This window comes from Mus musculus, chromosome 4 (assembly GCF_000001635.26).
Source record: "Mus musculus strain C57BL/6J chromosome 4, GRCm38.p6 C57BL/6J".
Classification (NCBI taxonomy): domain Eukaryota; kingdom Metazoa; phylum Chordata; class Mammalia; order Rodentia; family Muridae; genus Mus; species Mus musculus.
This window is the reverse complement of record NC_000070.6, coordinates 20,217,308-20,239,135: the sequence shown is the minus strand read 5'-3', so window position 1 is coordinate 20,239,135 and position 21,828 is coordinate 20,217,308. Positions and strand designations below refer to the sequence as shown.

Genomic DNA, 21,828 nt, shown 5'->3' with positions numbered 1-21,828 from the left:
GCTAGAATGTGAGGAACATACATACTTAATTTCAGATTCCTATGTAGTGTCTGCTAAAATCCACTGGTTAAGAGCTTGATAACTAGAATACATTTAGGAAGCCATTTAGTAAGGAGCCCAAAGCCACTCCAGGAGAATCTGATGGAGAAAAAAATATCTAGAAGCAGCATCCCCACCATGTGAATAAAGGGGATATCCAGTCAAAAGATACCACCTGCTCTGACACAGGAAGGCAAAGACAAAATAGCACACTTCAATCTGCCAAATCAAAAAGTTCATAAGCAAAGTAAGTTCCTGTGGTTGCTTTATAGCTACTCATTTTGATATTGTACAGTAGATAGATACTATGAATAGATAAAGAATCCCTCATAAGGTTGATGATAACTATGCAAAAGTAGGTCTCAGAGTCAGGAGCTCAGTCAACCTGAATGCAAAGTAGCTCAGAATGTCAGTCTCTGCCGCCTGAGTCATAACACTCAAGTGCTTTGGAAACTTAAAATTCAAAACCTCACCCCATACCAGACTGAAAATATAGACACTCAGTTTCAACAAGGTACCCAGTAAATCATGTCTATCCTGATTCCCGACCCTTACAATCTCAGTCCCTCCAAAAAGATCTCTGGAAGTATTTGGACCAAGGGATGACATAATGTATCTCCAACAGTAAAGGTAAAGAAAATCAGTGAAGAAGAAAAAAAAAGCAGTGTTACAAGGAAAGTATATGAAAAGATTCGAGAAAACTTTTTCTTCAAGACAAAAATCAAACCTAGCAGAGAGAAACTCCACACAGACTGTAATGTGTAAGGGAGAGTTTGAGAGGGTGGGACCTGTCTGTTATCGCAGTATTCATGAGGTAGAACAGAAGAATCAGTATTCCAATGCCATTCTTGGCTACATGGCAATTTTATGCCAGACTAAGCAATCCAGGACTCTGTCTCAAAAGGATTTTTTAAAAATGTATTTATTCATTCGCTTTACCTTCCACTATCAGCCCCCGTCTTCTCCCAGTACCTTCTCATGCAGATCCTCACCCCATTTCTCCCTCCCCTTCTCCAATGAGAAAAGAGAATACCCCTCTAGGTGTTCCTCCCACAACCCCCGTACTACCCCTCCCCCAGGCACATCAAGCCACTGGAAGACTAGACACATCCTCTCCCACTGAGGCCAAACAAGGTGGCCCAGTTAGTGAAACTGGATTCCTAGGCAGGCAGGTAACAAATTCAGACAGTCTGTGATGGTTTGTATATGCGATGCCCACGGAATGGAGCTATTAGGAGGTATAGCCTTGTTGGAGTAACTGTGTCACTATGGGCATGGGCTTTAATACCCTTGTCCTAGCTTCTTCAAAGCCAGTCTTCTCCTGTTTGCCTTCTCAACAAGATGTAAAACTCTCAGCTCTTCCTACACCAGGCCTGCCTGGATGCTGTAAAGCATCCTTGATGATAATGGACTGAACCTCTGAACATGTAAGCCAGCCCCAATTAAATGTTGTTCTTATAAGAGTTGACTTGGTCATGGTGTCTGTTCACAGAAGTAAAACTCTATGACACAGTCCCTGCTTCACTTGTAGACCCAGATGAATACCGAGCTGCATGTCTGCATCAGCTAGAGTAGCCCCTAAAGATCCTCTGATATATTCCACCATTCTAGGTCTCTGACTATCCTAGAAATTGCTCCCACAAGGCCAATTTCTGTTCTCTTGCTCACCCTGCACCTGATCCCTCCACCCTGTTCTCTTCTCTATCTTCTCGTCCACCTAGTTCTGCCTTTCATCTACCTCTGATATCTGTTTTATTTCTCGTTCTGAAAAAGATTCAATCATCCTACTTTGGTCCCTTCTCATTATCAAAATGATTTTTTAAAGAGAAAAATAATGAGATTAAATACATTTCAAATTTTATTAAGGTATTTATTAAATCACTACATAGAATACTAATTATTTCTAACAAATTGAATAATTTGAGATTAATTAGACACCAATGTATAAAGATTAAGAAAGCATATTTTAAACATTTTTGAGAATTTCATACATGAGTTCTATATTCATATCATTACTAGCCTGCTGCATCCCTCCCAACTCCTCTCTTGTCTTTCACAATTCCCTCTCAAATTCATGACTTCTTCTTTAATTATTATTGTGGTGTGTGTATGTGTGTGTGTGTGTGTGTGTGTGTGTGTTTTATAACCTACGGAGACCATTTAATATCATTCTTATATACATGTGTTTAAGGCTGACCACTTGGAATTGGAGGCTGTATCAGGAGTCTAGTTGTCTCTAGAGAAAAAAAGATTCTCCTTTCAGCATCCATTAATTGTTCTTCATCTCAAAGTGGGACATCATGAAATCTTCTTAGCCACATTGGCATGCCAATCTGTGTTGTCATTCTTCAGGTGTTGTTTGGCTATCATATCATTGAGCTTTCAGAAGTAACAGGATACACAGTAATAGGAAAAAATCAACTTTAAAAACCAGTAGTCTTTCAATATACCAATTACAAGCATGCTGAGAAGAACATAGAAGTATTTCCATCCACAATAGTCTAAAAAAAAATATCTAGGAATAAACCTAACAAAGGAAGTTAAAAAATACCTGTAAAATAAAACTTTAGTCTCCGAAGAAAGAATTTGACGAAACACTTAAAGATAAAAGTACTTCCCATGACTGCAGATTGATATAATTAATATTGTTAAAATGACAATTCTATCCAAAACTATAGGTTCAATCCAATTCCAACCTAAAACTTCATGACATTCTTCACAGAAATTAAAAAAAAAATCTAAAAATCATAATGAAGCAGAGAAGAGCTCAGATGGCCTAAGTAATCTGAGAAAAAATAACACTGAACGGACCACCATAAGCTATTTCAAGTTAAATTACATAAGCAGCATGGTACTGTCACTAAAACAGAGGTGTAGATTAGATGATTAAAATAGAAGATCCAAACGTGATTACATGTACCTAAAGCCTGATATTTAACAAAGATACCAGGAAATACACACTGGAGGAAATACAGCATCTTAAACAAATAGTGCTAAGAAAAATGTGTCCACATAAAGAGGAATAAATTATGATCATACCTATCATCCTCAACAAAAATCAGCTCCAAATGGACCAAAGATCTCTATGTAAAACCCAAAATGCTGAAGCTGCTACAAGAAAACATAGGTAGTTCTCTACATGATATGCAGTAGATTTCAACCTGTGTGTTGCGACCCCCTTGAGGGTCAAATGACCCTTCCACAGGAGTTGCCTAGGATCATAGAAAAACGATATTTACATTACAGTTTACGACAATAGCAAAATTAAAGCTACGAGGTAGCAACAAAAGTAATTTCATGGTTGGGGGTTGCAGCATGAGGAAACGTGAGAAGCACTGAAGTATAGGCATAGGGAAATACTCTATGAATAGATCTCCATTTGCTCATGACTTAAGGCAAACAATTAACAAATGATACTTAATGATATCTCTAAGCCTCTGTAAACCAATTTAATAAAGAGGAAGCCCATAGAGCTAGAGAGAAGCTTTAATACTATATATCCATCTATCTATTCAATAAAGAATCAATGTCCACAAAATACAAAAACTCAAAAAGATATCAAGACAACAAATATCCCTATTAAAAATAGACTATGTATCTGAACAGAGAATTTTCAAAAGAAGACCTAAAAATGACTAAGAAATATCTATTAAACTGTTTAGAATCCTCACAATTATAAGAATGCAAAATTGAGCTACTTTGAGATTTCAACTTCCCAAGCAAGAATGGCTAAGATTCATTCATTTCATTTAAATAGAAAACAATTGGCAATAAATGCTAACTGGATGGTAAGAAAAGCAGAAATCTCATCTACTGTTGGGGGATTATAAACTGTTGTAACACAATGGAAATCAGTATGAAGAGTTATCAAAAGGAATGGCTAATTCTGTTTGTTTAATGACTAGATAGCTACAAATGATAGGATAGGAGCATAGTAAGTAATAGAAAAAGAATGAGGCTGAACAACACTCTAATCAATGATACCTTGGTCAAGGAAGAAATAAAGAAATTAAAGACAGTTTAGAAATTAATGTAAATGAAGCCACAACATACCCAAACTTATGGCACACAATAAAAGCAGTCTTAAGAGGAAAACTCATAACTCCGAGTGCCTCCAAAAAGAAAAAATATATAACAAAAAAACCTAGAGAGAACTTACACTAGCAGCTTGACAGCACACCTAAAAGCTCTAGAACAAAAGGAAGCAAATATGTGCAAGAGGAGTAGACAGCAGGAAATAACCAAACTCAGGGATGAAACCAACCAAGTGGAGACAAAAAGAACTATTCAAATAATCAACCAAATGAGGAGTTGTTTCTTTGAGAAAGTCAACAAGATAGATAAACTCTTAGCCAGACTAACTAGAGGGCACAGGGAGAGTATCCTAATTAACAAAATCAGAAATGAAAAGGGAGACATAAAAACAGAACCTGAGGAAATCCAAAACATCATCAGATCCTACTACAAAAGGCTATGCTCAACAAAACTGGAAAACCTGGATGAAATGGACAATTTCCTAGACAAATACCAGGTACCAAAGTTAAATCAGGGTCAGATTAATGATCTAAACAGTCTCATATCCCCTAAAGAAATAGAAGCAGTCATTAATAGTCTACCAGCCTAAAAAAGCCCAGGACCAGATGGGTTTAGAGCAGAGTTCTATCAGACCTTCAAAGAAGACCTAATTCTAATTCTCCTCAAACTACTCTACAAAATAGAAACAGAAAGTACTCTACCCAATTCATTCTATGAAGCCACATAAAGACCCAACAAAGAAAGAGAACTTCAGACCAATTTCCCTTATGAATATCGATGCAAAGTACTCAATAAAATACTCACTAACTGAATCCAAGAACACATCAAAATGATCATCCATCATGATCAAGTAGGCTTCATTCCAGGGATGCAGGGATGGTTTAATATATGGAAATCCATCAACATAATTTACTATATAAACAAACTCAAAGACAAAAACCACATGATCATCTTGTTAGATGCTGAGAAAGCATGTAACAAAATCCAACACCCATTCATGACAAAAGTCTTTGAAAGATCAGGAATTCAAGGCCCATACCTAAACATAATAAAAACAATATATAGCAAACCAGTAGCCAACATCAGAGTAAATGAAGAGAAGCTGGAAGCAATCCCACTTAAATCAGGAACTAGACAAGGCTGCCCACTTTCTCCCTATCTATTCAATATAATGCTCAAAGTCCTTGTCAGAGCAATTAGACAACAAAAGGAGATCAAGGGGATACAAATTGGAAAAGAAGAAGTCAAAATATCACTATTTGCAGATGATATGATAGTATGTATAAGTGATCCTAAAAATTCCACCAGAGAACTCCTAAACCTGATAAACAGCTTCAGTGCAATAGCTGGATATAAAATTAACTCAAACAAATGAGTGGTCTTTATCTACACAAAGGATAAACAGGCTGAGAAAGAAATTAGGGAAACAACACCCTTCATAATAGTCACAAATAATATAAAACACCTTGGTGTGACTCTAACTAAGGAAGTGAAAGTTCTGTATGAGAAGAACTTCAAGTCTCTGAAGAAAGAAATTAAAGAAGATCTCAGAAGATGGAAAGATCTTTCATGCTCACGGATTACAGGATCAATATAGTAAAAATGACTATCTTGCCAAAAGCAATCTACAGATTCAATGCAATCCCCATCAAAATTCAAACTCAAATCTTCACTGAATTAGAAAGGGCCATTTGCAAATTCATCTGGAATAACAAAAACCTAGGATAGCAAAAACTATTCTCAATGATAAAAGAACCTCTGAGGGAATCACCATTGACCTAAAGCTGTACTACAGAGCAATTGTGATTAAAAAGTGCATGGTGCTGTTAAAGTGACAGACAGGTAGATCAGTGAAATCGAATTGAAGACCCAGAAATGAACCCACACAGTAAGCTAAAACCATCCAGTGGAGAAAAGACAGCGTTTTCAACAAATGGTGCTGACACAACTGGCAGTTATCATGTAGAAAAATGTGAATTGGTCCATTCTTATCTCCTTGTACAAAGCTCAAGTCTAAATTGATCAAGGAACTCCACTTAAAACCAGAGACAGTGAAACTTATACAGGAGAAGGGGGGTGAATATTGAAGATATGGGCACAGGGGAAAACAGAAAAGCAATGGCTTCTGCTATAAGATGGAAAATCAACAAATGGGACATCATAAAATTGTGAAGCTTCTGTAATGCAAAAGACAACATCAATAAAACAAAAAGGCCGTTATATGTAAAGCTGCTATGAACATAGTGGAGCATGTGTCCTTATTAGCAGGTGGAACATCTTCTGGGTATATGGCCAGGAGAGGTATTGCTGGATCTTCCAGTAGTACTATGTCCAATTTTCTGAGGAACCTCCAGACTGAGTTCCAGAGTGGTTATACTAGCTTGCAATCCCACCAACAATGGAGGATATTAGCCCAGAAACTTAGAAAACCCAAGATACAATTTGCAAAACACAAGAAAATTGGGAAGAAGGAAGACCAATGTATGGATACTTCATTCCTCCTTAGAACAAGGTACAAAATACCCATGGAAGGAGTTACAGAGACAAAATTTGGAGCTGAGACAAAAGGAAGGACCATCCAGAGACTGCCCCATTCAGGGATCCATCCCATAGTCAGCCACCAAATGCAGACACTATTGCATATGTCAGAAAGATTTTGCTGAAAGGACCCTGATATAGCTGTCTTTGGTGAGGCTATGCCAGTGCCTAGCAAATATAAAAGTAGATGTCCATTGTCATGTATTGGATGGAACATAGGGCCCCCAATGGAGGAGCTAGAGAAAGTACCCAAAAATCTGAAGGGGTCTGCAACCCTATAGGTGGAACAACAATATGAACTAACCAGTACCCACAGAGCTCATGTTTCTAGCTGCATATGTAGCAAAAGATGGCCTACACAGCCATCATTGGGAAGAGAGGCCCCTTGGTCTTGCAAACTTTATATGCCCCAGTACAGGGGAACACCAGGGCAAAGAAATGTGAGTTGGGGGGTTAGGGAGCAGGGCAGGGGGAGGGTATAGGGGACTTTCAGGATAGCAGTTGAAATGTAAATGAAGAAAATATCTAATAAAAAATTGAAAAACAAAAAAAACAAAAAAACAAACAAAACAAAACAAAACAAAAAAAAAGACAAAAAGGCCACCAACAGATTGGGAAAGGTGTTTTACCAATCCTAAATCTGATAGGGGACTAATATCCAATATATATAAAGAGGTCAAGAAGGTGGACTCCAGAAAATCAAATAACCCCATTAAAAAATGGGGCTAAGAGCTTAACAAAGAATTTTCACCTGAGGAATACCCAATGGCTGAGAAGCACCTGAAAAAATGTTCAGCATCCTTAATCATCAGGGAAATGCAAATCAAAACAACCCTGAGATTCCACCTCACACCAGTCAGAATGGTTAAGATCAAAAACTCAGGTGACAGCAGATGCTGGCGAGGATGTGGAGAAAGAGGTAAACTCCTCCATTGTTGGTGGGATTGCAAGCTTATACAACCACTCTGGAAATCAGTCTGGTAGTTCCTCAGAAAATTGGACATAGTACTACCAGAGGATCCAGCAATACCTCTCCTGGGCATATATCCAGAAGATGTTCCAACTGGTAAGAAGGACACATGCTCCACTATGTTCATAGCAGCCTTATTTATAATAGCCAGAAGCTGGAAAGAACCCAGATGTTCCTCAACAGAGGAATAGATACAGAAAATGTGGTACATTTACAAAATGGAGTACTACTCAGCTATTAAAAAGAATGAATTTATGAAATTCCTAGCCAAATGGATGGACCTGGAGGGCATCATCCTGAGTGAGGTAACACATTCACAAAGGAACTCACACAATATGTACTCACTGATAAGTAGATATTAGCCCAAAACCTAGGATACCCAAGATATGAGATACAATTTGCTAAACACATGAAACTCAAGAAGAATGAAGACTGAAGTGTGGACACTATGCCCCTCCTTAGAATTGGGAACAAAACACCCATGGAAGGAGTTACAGAGACAAAGTTTGTAGCTGAGACGAAAGGATGGACCATGTAGAGACTGCCATATCCAGGGATCCACCCCATAATCAGCTTCCAAACGCTGACACCATTGCATACACTAGTAAGATTTTATCAAAAGGGCCCAGATGTAGCTGTCTCTTGTGAGACTATGCTGGGGCCTAGCAAACACAGAAGTGGATGCTCACAGTCAGCTATTGGATGGATCACAGGGCTCCCAATGGAGGAGCTAGAGAAAGTACCCAAGGAGCTAAAGGGATCTGCAACCCTATAGGTGGAACAACATTATGAACTAACCAGTACCCCGGAGCTCTTGACTCTAGCTACATATGTACCAAAAGATGGCCTAGTCGGCCATCACTGGAAAGAGAGGCCCATTGGACACGCAAACTGTATATGCCCCAGTACAGGGGAATGCCAGGGCCAAAAAAATGGGAATGGGTGGGTAGGGAAGTGGGGGGAGGATATGGGTGACTTTTGGGATAGCATTGGAAATGTAATTGAGGAAAATATGTAATAAAAATATTTTTTAAAAAAATGAGGTACAAAGCTAAACAAAGAATTCTCAGCTGAGGAATACCAAATGGCTGAGAAGCACCTGGAAAAATATTCAACATCCTTAATCATCAGGGAAATGCAAATCAAAACAACCCTGAGACTCCACCTCACACCAATCAGAATGGCTAAGATCAAAAATTCAAGAGACAGCAAATGCTGGCGAGGATGTGGAGAAAGAGGAACACTCCTCCATTGCTGGTGGGATTGCAAGCTGGTATAACCACTCTGGTAATCAGTCTGGTGGTTCCTTAGAAAACTGGACATAGTACTACTGGAAGATCCAGTAATTCATCTCCTGGGCACATACCCAGAAGATGTTCCAACTTGTAATAAGGATACATGCTCCACTGTGTTCATAGCAGCCCTATTTATAATAGCCAGAAGCTGGAAAGAACCCAGATGTCCTTCAGCAGGGAAATAGATACAGAAAATGTGATACATTTACACAATAGAATACTACTCAGCAATGAAAAACAATGAATTCATGAAATTCTTAGGCAAATGGATGTATCTGGAGGATATCATCCTGAGTGAAGTAACCCAATCACAAAAGAGCACATTATATGCACTTACTGATAAGTGGATATTATCCCAGAAACTTAGAATACCCAAGATACAATTAGTAAAACACATGAAACTAAAGAATACAGAAGACCAAAGTGTGGATACTTCGCTTCTTCTTAGGATGGGGAACAATATACACATCGAACGAGTTACAGAGACAAAGATTTGAGCTGAGACTGAAGGAAGGACCATCCAGAGACTGCCCACCCGGGGATCCATCCCATATCCAACCACCAAACTCAGACACTATAGTATATGCCAGAAGGATTTTGCTGACAGGACCCTTATATAGCTATCTCTTGTTAGGCTATGCCAGTGCCTGGCAAATACAGAAGTGGATGCTCACAGTCATCTATTAGATGGAACACAAGGCCCGTAATGAATGAGCTAGAGAAAGTACCCAAGGAGCTAAAGGGTTATGCAACCCTATAGGAGAAACAACAATATGAACAAACTAGTATACCCCAGATCTGCGTCTCTAGTTGCATATGTAGCAGAGGATGGCCTAGTCGGCCATCAATGGGAGGAGAGGCCCTTGGTCTTGTGAAGATCATATGCCCCAATACAGGAGAATGCCAGGGACAGGAAGTGGGTGTGGGTGGGTTGGGGAGCAGTGAAGGGGAGGATGTAGGGGGCTTTGGGGATAGCATTTGTAATGTGAGTAAAGAAAATGTCTAATAAAAAAGGTCCAACAACAACAATGATAAGAATGACTAGGTAACAGGTTAAAATATCATTGCAAGCTGGGCAGGCAGACATCTGAATTCAAGGCCAGCCTGGTCTACAGAATGAGTTCCATGATACCCAAGATGACTCAAAGAAACTCAGTCTTGAAAACCAACCAACCAACAAACAAAAAATCCCAAACCACAACCATGTCTCTTTATGTGAGAAATACTGAAATATTTGTGCATAAAGTAGGCTCCTGTATGGTATACTTCTTACCTTCTATCCCAAAATGAAAGAGTAAGGAAATGCCATGTATGCTTCAGATTGACTTTGAAATTAAGGAAGACAAAAGGAAACTCAAGGAATAGTTCTCATGTTCCAATTACTAGAAGCAAAAGCATCCTTCAAAGAAAACAGATTTCTATACTTGATCTTAGCCAAAAGGCTGAGAAGCAATGAAAACAGATTTCCATAGTAATTATATATTTGAAACTTAAGGTGATGAAAGTTGTCATGAAAATGCAGAAAGCAAAAGAATCTAAGATTCATTTCAGAGCATAGAAATCTTCAAGTTATGCCTTCAGAAATAAGTAGTGCCTTTGTCTTTTATTTCACATAAATGTGGTTTTAGTAAGTCATATGACACAGTTTCATTAGTTAACTGATCTTATGTGACTATTTATCAAGTAAAATTTAATACTCATATTTAGTTATCTTTCCCACTTAGAAATTAATGAGTCTAGAGTATTCCCCTGTATTTGATGAGCCGCTTGCAGTCCACGGGAGTTATAATAGTTATTTAAAGGTGGCTGTAAATAGTACTAGTGACAAAATTGAATACTAAAGTAAATGTGAACAAGCAATGTAGGTCTTTATATACTACAAGGATTTAACCTTATTAAATTTCCTGAAATCCTTCTGTCCTGTTATCCATCTCACTGCTATGATAGGCTACTTCAGATATGTCACCAAAAGGGTTCACCTTTAACTCAAAGTTTCAGATAGTGTTACCTGTGGCTGCTTAGCCCATTTATTTGGGAAAGGACATCATGGCTTCAAACATGAGTATTGGAGACTGTCTTATCCTTCTTTGGCAAACAGGAATCAGAGAGAAGGATACAGGAATTCATGAGAACATACACACCCAAGGATATGCTCCCAGTCACCTCTTGCCACTAGCTTTGGTTTTCCTGGGTTCCATACCTCTCAGTAATGTGATTATATTATGAGTCATTTAAAGACTACTCTATTGAAAAGGTTAGAAAGCTTTAAATCTGTCCCTGGAAATGCCTTGCCAGACTTTCCCAAAGGTATACTTTGCTAACCTCATAGGTATTTACTAATCTAAGCAAATTCACCATCAAAATTTACCATCTCCCTCTCCCTCTCTCTTTCTATTTGTCTGACTTGACCTCAAGGTCTATGGAAATGAAGTTATTTCCATATTAAATACAACCCTAGTATAAAATAGCATCACGATTTGTACAACTCAGAACTGGAAGTCAACACAGGAACTAAGTTAACCATTAGAATGTTCATAGAGTTAAGATTAACTTTAATATGAAAAGTAACACCTTAACCTTTTAATAAACTTTAACCTCGCTTACCTAGAGAATGAAAATTCGATGGACATGTTCATTATTAAAATTGGTAAGTGTCATTAATGATAAGTCCACTTTTGGTAAAAACTAAAATCAGTTTTGTTTTGTTTTGCTTTGTTTTGTTTTGTTTTGTTTTGTTTTGTTTTGTTTTGTGGTTAAATTCCCTTAAGACTCTAATATTTGTTTTCCTATGAAACCACTAGCAAGGTCTTCAGTGTTTGGACCTTGTAAATGACATTGTGGATAATGAACTGGTATTTATTTTTAATGAATGCTATCTTCTTTTTTCACATACTTCATAACGTAAGGCTTATTTAAAATGCTTACCCTCAATTGATTCTATGCTTTGTCATGAGCTTACAAAAGTAACACTCTCCATTTAGGATTAAAACACTACTTTATAATCCTTTCAAATCAGTAATAAATGATTTAATAATGGTCACAACTGATAATTAGTAAGTGGATATTCAGCCATGCAAAGACAAAAGGAGATAATCCTACAACTGCTGTCAGTCAAATTATTGAATCTTTTTTGGGGGGATGCTTTAGGATTCCAGTAAAACTTTAATCTTATCTTAAAGAGATTTTATTTTGCAAATGAATATAGCATTCATGGCCTTATGTCATAGTTCTAGAATGTGTTGCTATTCAGACAGTGACATTTTGGTTTGCATTACGTAACTCTTTGCTTTCCATGACTTCACACAAGTTTTCAAAACCCAGAATGATTTGAGATCAACATAAAATAAAAGATTCTAAGACAATTTACATTGTCCCACATACTTAAATAATATGAATATACAAAGACTATTTATCTTACCTAATCACAATCCTACATGCCACTGTACCTATAGAAATGTAGTCATGGAAGCTATTGGATGCGTGGGTTTGGTTTCTGGATGTGCTCAAACTTAGTGGAAATTTGTTTAGTTGTTCAGTTTGTGGTTTTCAGTCTCTATTGTGTGCAGGATACATCTGAGCACTGATGATCAGATGAGGATAATTTTAATGATTTTCTACAATCTTCTCAGAAGAGCATAGGGTAGAAATAGTTAAACAAATAATTTTCACAACACACACACATGACCACACTGCCAAATTATTCAAAGTGTTCAATGAGAAAGACAGCTATGACACTTAGCAAATTGCTGATTTAGTAGACTCTTAGTAATGAAAGACACAACAAATTAAAATTGTGTAGATAGGATAATTTGAAATTATCCATTAATTGTCATAGTTGATCTGTAAATGTTATATGGCCTCCAAGTATCTGTGTAGACTCAACCTGGAGAAATTTTAACCTTATGACAGAGATGAAAGCATTGGTTGGCAAGGAGTGACTGACCATGTATGTTGATGTACTTTGCATGTGTAAGGTGCAATTATTGAGTATCAAAGCTAGAAACAGCCTTGCTTGTGTATTTTAATGTGAATGCAGTAGCCAGAGATCATGAACAAAGGAAAACTCATTAGCATTTGAAAATCCAGTTTCTAATTATCCAAGAAAACTGTGGACATGTATAAAGTCCTTCAACAAGAGCCTGAAAAGGATATTATTACTCTGAGAATTACCAGGATTGTTTGGAATTTTAATACGGGGAAATGATTTTTATTAACTTGGATAACTTTGCACAAAGAGGGAAGAATTTTGGATTGTTGTAATTTGACTCCACACCTGAGCAGCACACAGTATAGACATATTTGCTATACTTTTATTCCCTGCTAACATAGGCACTGCCACATTCCTACCATAACCAGATTGATATTGTAGTGATGCTGTTCTATATCATATCATTTCAATATTATTCTCTCCTTTTTCTAGTGGCTTAGAAAGTATATCTTTCTCTTTTAGCAGTTCCACCTTTGTTATTTTTACATAATCTCAGTGCTCTTTTATTGGCCAAATTAAAAACATAAAGTCAGATCGGCTATTTGATTTCAGTGATATATATATATATATATATATATATATATATATATATAATAACACATAGTCAAATATAGGGAGAATATTTGCACATTTCTTTGTCAAATAAATTTCAATATTAGAAAATATCCTTTATAAATTAAAGAGAAATAATATATCTACATCTTAAATAGTGGTGCCATTTAAATGGTGGTGCTTCTTAAAATTATAAATAAATATATACATATATTAGAGATGATCATGATCTTGTATTTGTCATATGTGTAAACTAAGAAGAGGACTACAAACTAACAAATCACAGATTAATTTAAATATTTCCTGTCTAGAGAAAAATCTAGGTTCAGGATGTTGTGAATGTAACTTTCACAATCACATATTAATATCCAAATACATCTTCCCGTAACCTTGATCTTAATGAACATAAAATAATATTTTATATATAAATGGTCTTTCTATTGGGTATTTTATTTATTTATATTTCAAATGCTACCCCATTTCCTGGTTTCCCTTCTGTAAACCCCCTCCCCCACCTCCCCTCCCCCTGCTTCTATAAGGATGCTCACCACCCATCTATCCACTCACTCCCACCTCACTGCCCTGGCATTCCCCTACACTGGGGCATTGAACCTTCACAAGATCAAGAGCCTCTATTAAGGCCAGATTAGGAAATCCTCTGCTACATATGCAGCTGGAGCCATGGGTTCCGCCATGTGTACTCTTTGGTTGGTGATTTAGTCCCTGCGAGCTCGGGGTCAGGGGGCGTCTGGTTGGTTGATCACAAGATGTTCTTCCTATGGGGCTGCAAACCCCTTCAGCTTCTTCAGTCCTTGCCCTAACTCTTCCATTGGGGTGCCTATGTTCAGTCCAATGGTTGGCTGAGAGCATCTGCATCTGTATTTGTCAGGTTCTGGCAGAGCCTCTCAGGAGACAGCTATATCAGGCTCCTGTCAGCAAGCACTTCTTGGCATCTGTAATAGTGTCTCAGCTTGGTGTTTGTATATGGGATGGATCCCCATGTGGGACAGTCTCTGGATGGCCTTTCCTTCAGTCTGTGCTCCATACTTTGTCCCTGTATTTCTTTTAGTTAGGAACAATTCTGGGATAAAAATTTGTAGATGAGTGGGTAGCCCCACCCCCAACTGGGGGCCTTGCATAACCTTTGGATATGGTCTCTACAGGTTCTCCCTCCCCTTTCTTGGACATTTCAACTAATCCCATCCCTGCTGGGTCCTGCCATCTTCTTGCTTTCTTGGCATCTGGGACTTTGTTATCATTCCTGAGGATGGATGATTATATTTCTAGAACACATCTTGACTAAACCATACCATCCTTCCGTGACTGGCTTATCATAAAAAGCAGAGATTCCCAGAGAGGTATATTCCCATTGCTAACTACATAAAGGGAATACAATGCATATGTCATTTACATAGTTATATCCATCAGGCTTCCTAAGAACTTTTGAAAAATTTAGTTTCTCAATGTGAGTCTCCCTTTGAGGGGCAGTTGAATTATTTAAATCTTAAAAGTGATGGAGAATAATCAAGGAAATAAGAGAAATCACGAAAGAAGAAAGAAATCTTCACTCAATTTTGTGTGCATATGAATATTTCCATGGAGAGTTAAAGAAGAGATGGCTGCCTGGGAAGATCAGATGCCTCTTTGCTGTCCCAGTGCTTACTGACCCTCTAGGATGCAAAACATCCTACAAGTAAATGCCCTAGTTCTAAACAAGGCAGACACTCCTGGGCTCTTTCCCTCTCATTATATTAGTAATATTTTCAGCTCCTATTGCTATGTTAAAATTTGTGCCATAAAGAGGATGAAACAGCCACTTGCTAGAAAATTCTTGTACCTGAAATCATCATATTAAGCAAAAAAGCCAACCTCATAATGACAAATACCACATTTTATATCATGTGATTCCTACCTATATATTTTATAGAATATAAACCTATTTATGTGTACGTATGACCAAAAGTATAAGCTGTCAAAAAGAATCAAGGAAAATATCAGGAGAGATGTCAGAGAGAGGGATGGGGAGAGGCAGCAAACATGATCAAATATATGATATTCTTGAAAGGAACTCTGTTTTTGAAACCTAGCACCATGGACAATGGCTATACACCAATAAAGAATTGTTTACATTATTAGCTCAGCCTATCAAAAGGAAAGGTGCAAAGTTATAAAGGTTCCTATTGGAGACATCACTGAGAGCATTTGAAACTGAGCTATCACATCAGTCATTATGGACCGTAGTCCATCATCACAGTAGTGGGGGACAGTAACATGCATGCTTGCTGTGTGCTTTTGTTTTTGCCAGAGATTTTGAGATTAAAGTGGTCTTCTTCATGCCTCCCATATATACTCAGATATATAATGTTCCCAGTTGATATAAGACTGATTTCGTGAGGTCCTGCAACCATAGGTTTCATTAGGTGACTAGGTTTTGATGACTTGCTACAATAATTAAGCAGACTGCTTTTTCATGTGTCTTGGTTTTCTTGCCTAGAAGGTGAAAGCTCTGCAGCAGCTGTACAAAATCCTGCTGAGCATACGCTGCACTGTAGCATAGCTTGATCCTCTTCTTTGCTGATGTTTATACCAATTTATAACATCTCTTGGTTGTGCAAGAGAAATGGCACCACTGGAGTGGGAAAGCTGGAAGAGTGGCTTATTAATGATAGGGACTTAGACTGTCCAGGCACAGATCCACTGTTATAGAACGATTTTAGTGTCCTATTCAGGAAAATTTCCCCTGTGCCTATGTGTCTTGACAGCTTTATTGATGAAAGAGTATTTGCATGCCAAATAAGTACAGCCAGGACATGATCTGAACCATAAACCGAAAGGCCCCAAATACATAGATCTGTCTGTCTGAGAGAAGAGGACCTCTTTGGCCATAAAGATTTTCATGCATCCCCATTTGTTTGCATTTCTACCTTGAGCTGTTAAACATGGTGATCCTGTGATTTATGGACAGCAGAGTCGAGGAAGTCTCCAGGTCATTAAACATTTTACTGAGTAGAAAATGAGAGCATCTGCAAAGAAAAGCAACTCCTCATTAGCCATCTGTGCCCATGCCCACTGAAAAAACACTCTCTGTCCCTGAAGATGAGGATTGGATATTCCTGTCAGAAAATGTCAAATCAACTGCTATTATTGCTACTTCAATCTTATGTTAGTTCTTACAGCAAAGTCCAAAGTCAAGTTTTTTTAAAAAAAAATGGTTTTTGTTTGTTTGTTTTTGCTTTCTTACTGAATTCAAACTTTTTGTTTTAACTCCACTGCAATCACAAGATGTTTTATTTAATTTAATTCTTTTACTTAATTCATAGCTGGGTCATAGTGATAACACCTTATCTGTGCTATATTAGTAGTAATAAACACAAATGAGGGTGAATTAGAATTGAATGTGATTTCACTGAAGTCTAGTAGAAAGAAAGAAAGAAAGAAAGAAAGAAAGAAAGAAAGAAAGAAAGAAAGAAAGAGAGAAAGAGAGAGAGAGAGAGAGAGAGAGAGAGAGAGAGAGAGGGAGGGAGGGAGGGAGGGAGGGAGGGAGGGAGGGAAGGAGGGAGGAAGGAAGGAAAAGAAAAAAGAAAGAACCTTAGAACAAAAGACAAAAGTGAGAAAGAATTTTCAGTCAAAGTTGCTGGTCTCATTTGGTGATTGTACCCAATGACCCCATTGTCTGTCTTGTGGGTGGTGATCACTACCAGGATTATGACAGGACAGAAGCCCTGAGCCTTGGCAATGGCTCACACTTCCTGAGTCATAGCACCACTCATCAGAAAGGAAACACTTTTGAGGAGTTTCATCCAGTTTCTCTGCCCTTCAGGGTGACCTGCCTTCATGTTCCACATCTTAAAAGAAGTTCAAACAAAATTTTCCTACTAATTATATTATGTATAATTATAAGTCATAAGAAAACCATTTCTAGGCCCATATCCTATTTGGATATAAGTAGAAATTAAAGATATTTCACCATGTCCTGGACCCTTTAATGTTAAGACAAAGACAAACGTTCAAGTTGAGGTTGCTTTTAACATGCCTTCGTATGTTCAGTTCTCTTGGTCCGATGTTAGTCATATGTTTTACGTATCTACTTCATACAAAGCTATGGACTCTCTCATTAACCAACAAATAAAGCAATATTGGATCTAACAGAATTTACCTCTTGCTTTATATAAATATAATTCCCTGCTTTCACGCCTTCTTTTTGCTTTCCCAAATGAGAACTTTGACAAAAAAACAAAATCGGATCCCAGAGCTCCTTTAATACTCTGATTCCCACTGTCTCCTGGGAGCTGAAAGAAGTCTATAAAGTAGAAATAGTGGCCCAGGTGGGAGTAGATACAATAGCCAATATGAAGGAGGAAAATTGGATCAGATCCGGGTGGAAGATATCTAAGTGACTGATGTAGCATTTCTATCATTAACTGTGTCTTATCCCAGTTATGCCAGTTGATGTGAAATAAAAACAGAGAAAAATGAAGGGTTAGGCATTCAAAGTAAGACTTTGACTTCTGACTAAGTCGATATCTTGGCAGACAGGATGGGAACAGAAGTAGACTGGCATTATAAGCAAGGATTGGATAATGTGTTATGAAAGAAATGGACAAGACAGATTTAGTTCAAATCTGACAGCCCTAAATCCCCCTTATGTTGCCAGAGTAAATATATTTTTTCCTGAATATATCATTAGCACTTATTTCTGTATTTTATTTTATTATTCAATAAAATGTTCCTGAGTTATTTTAATTCTTAGCTCCATGTTGGGGCCTTCAATCACATGAGAAAATAGAGGATAGATTCAGAATGTCAAATTTCACAGATTTGACAGTTACCCGCAAGGCAGAAACGTCCTCCTCAGAACTTGAGTTTTTAAAAGTCCATCCATGATCTTGCAGCTACCAGGGAAGATTGAAGAACAAAGATCAAGAGCACAGTGGTGGCATGTGAAGGGCAGGGGAAAGCCATGCACTTTCCACCCAGAAGAGGTGAATGTGTAGGGAGAAGCAGAGAGTAGAAGAGATCTGAGGAATGAATGTTCTCAGAAATCAATGACGTGATGGCAATGACGTGATGGCAATGACGTGATGGCAATGACGTGATGGCAATGACGTGATGGCAATGACGTGATGGCAATGACGTGATGGCAATGACGTGATGGCAATGACGTGATGGCAATGACGTGATGGCAATGACGTGATGGCAATGACGTGATGGCAAGGGCGAGATTTATCAAGCAGAAGTGCAACCGGTGCTTGAGCTTTCCTGTTTTTATAAATGATAAGATGGTTTATGTTTAAAACCAGCATCATGCGATGTTTTAATACCTGTGTCTAGCTTCAACATGACCTGTGATAAAAGACAAATACATAAAGAATGTATACTTTCCTTGCTACCTTTTGCTCTGCTGGGAGAAACTTCTGTTCTCTCTGTTTTGAGCTCTAGTTTAATTGCAGAGCCTTATATGTGCTAGGTTATAAACTAGCCTAGCTCAGTTCCTTCTTAAAAAATGTTTTCTTTTCCCAGTTACTTTATGCTGTAATTTTCCTTCAAATGAAAAGAGAGATAGTTTCACTTACCCCAAATCAATTAAGTATGCAAAAGCTTCAGTTGTTTTCATCTGCTTGTCCCTGATTCATACACAAATCCTAGGGAGGCATTTCCCGTCTACTCCATTTGTAGTATGGAATAGATGATCGGCCATCTCCTGTAAGTAGAGCCACAGCTATAGCTTCTGTGTCATACGCAGTGCTGGGACATATTTGTTTGTTATGGTGCTAATGTCAATAACATAAAGAGGGCACAGGCTGGTAAATAGAAAGGCAGGGAGAAGGGAATTTTAATAGCTCTGCTCCCTTGGTGCTCTGTCTGAAAGAATCACTCTTGCCTTTGGGATTTCTTGCCATTTTGCTTTTTCACTTTGAAATGTGGAGCTGGACTGTGTATCTTTGTTGGAAGGAGGAGAAGTGACTTCAGAAATGTCATAATTATTACCACTGGCAGCCTTTAAGCATAGATAAATGGATAAGTTGGGTCAAAAAGTACTTTATCACTCTGTTGTAACATTTGTTGTGGTTGGGGTGGTAGCCGAGAAAACTCACTTCAGATATGGAAGCTTAAAAATGAAAGCTTTATTTTCTGAGTGCTCATGGAGGAGTCCAGTTCCAAATCTGAGCCATGTCCTGGAAGAGAAATCAGACAATGTTTTTAAAGGATAGGAACACAAAGCAACTGGAGGAGGAGCTGCAGTATTATCCAATCATATTTTGATATGGGTTAAGCTGGGAGTACCCATTGGCGACAGGTCCATACTCAGCACAGCTGGATTCAAGGTCCTTCATTTCTTCTCCGGACTTAGGTCCAGAGCTCAGAATGATACGAGAACAAAGGATCGGGTCAACTATGTGTAGTTAATTGGGGCATCACAGACAATTAGTTATGTTTTATAACTTATACACCTTGCTTTAGATAACAGCAATTTCTATATTCTTTATCAGTTAACAGGCAGTTAAGAAAACATTTAGAGAAGTGGGATATGTGTTCATTCCTAGGACTGGAAGTATAAACTTCTTTGACCCTACCAGCAAGATGGAAACATTGTTCTTTAGATGACTGGGCTCAAACAACTGTCTCCTTAAAAGTTGTCCTTGAGACGTCAAGCCTGAAGAACTGCTCACAACAGGAGCTGTTCAGCTATAGGACAGTCCCCAACACCGCTAGGCCTGAGACCTTGAGCTTAGTTTCTCCCTATGATTAAATGGAGTCTGAAAATGAAATAGTAGTACTTAAAATAAGTTTCTTTCGCTTGTTCTCAATAGTTGACTATGAAGTAGGGATCAGGAAAAATAATGATGTGTATATTTGAGAATGCTGGGGGATGGGCACTGAGCGGTCACTCAGCCAGTAAAGTGCCTAACACACGAGCCACTCAAACCTGAGAGCCTAAAGTGAGAAGAAAGCAGAGTATAATAGCAAGTGCTTACACATCCAGCACTGGGGAGGTGGAGACGAGCAGATCCATGAGCTTGCTTGTCAGCCAATCAAGCTGAATCAGGAAGCTCTCAGTTCAGTGAAAGACCTTGTCTCAAAAACTACTGTTGAGAGCAATCAAGGAAGATATTAGATCATTCTGTTTCAGTGTTTGACCTTTGTTCTAGACACACACACACAAACACACACGCACATAAATTCACATATACCCACACAGCCTAGTATACCTATAGGCACATTTAAACACACAAATATATATGTACACACAAAGACAGCATAAAGGCAAAATATGTGCTATGGCAGGAGTGGTTTCTTTTCAGCAAGTCATGCAGTATGCTAGGTATCATAGGAGTGAGAATAGCATGTGGGCAAACCTAATAGAATTTCATTCCTGTCCTTCCTTGTGACCTTGGACAAAGTCCACAAAACAAGCTTTACCTTTCTCCCCTGTAATAGAAAAGTATGCCATGCACCCCTTGGGTCTGTTGAGAAGATTAATGACATTGTGTACACAAAGTTTCAGAACTCGCCAGTGCTAGCTTGCCTTCCCTCCTTTGTTTCTATTTTAAACACACAAATAATTTACAATAATGGGTCATGAAAAAAAACAAGTCCCAAAGCCATTGTATGAGACTGTCCCTACCTAACGATGTGAAGAGAGATTAATTCACTGCAAAGAGCTTGTTCTGATATTTTTTCTGTTAAACATGGTATTTCTAAGCCCCTGGTGATATTTGAATAGTCAGAGTAATACTTGCTCACATTTTCTTGCCTGTATATATAAGGTCAGTAGTCTGGGACATGGTGCCAACAGAAGATTTCCTCTCTTCCAGTGTGCCATGGCCAGAACCCTAATGTCTGAATTAGGTTGCAAGTAGTGACTGGAAACAGTTGTATAAGTTATGTTCTTTGTCTTGCACATAATTTACACTCAAGAGTCAGCCACCTCTAATCCATATACCAGATACATGAGTCTAGGTAAATCCACTAACATCAGCTTTCCTCTGTGGGGAAACAAGCTTGGTAGAACTGTACCAGCAGGCTGGTCTCATTTCAGGGAAGAAAGAAAGGCATGGTTCTTAGTGCTAAAAGCTAAAGCTAGTTAAAGCAAATCACCTTTCCACACATGGCATGACAGACTTGTCTATGGATTGATCACAACTTTCCACACAGCTGAGTATATAAAAATGTCCAGGACTGTAGGGTCATCAGGAATATGTGGTACTTGAGATGATAGAGTCTGCCACAAGGACTACCATGGAACATGGAAGTAGGTTGAAAACGTCATTCTATTGGAATTTACAATATGGCGCTGGAGAAAAGAGCTTGGTGGTTAAGAGCACCGGTTGCTCTTCCAGAAGACTCAGGCTCAATGCTCAGCATCCACATGGTGGTTCCAAACTCACTGTCAATCCAGTTCTGGAAGT

General features: G+C 38.3%; 1 protein-coding gene and 1 pseudogene across 4 annotated transcripts in view; one reads left to right on the top strand and one right to left on the bottom strand.

Annotated features, from left to right (window-relative positions):
- Window positions 1-21,828, top strand: part of Nkain3 (Na+/K+ transporting ATPase interacting 3) — a 669,681-nt gene that overhangs the window by 541,574 nt on the left and 106,279 nt on the right. The window lies entirely within an intron of this gene.
- Window positions 10,188-10,331, bottom strand: Gm52761 (annotated as a pseudogene).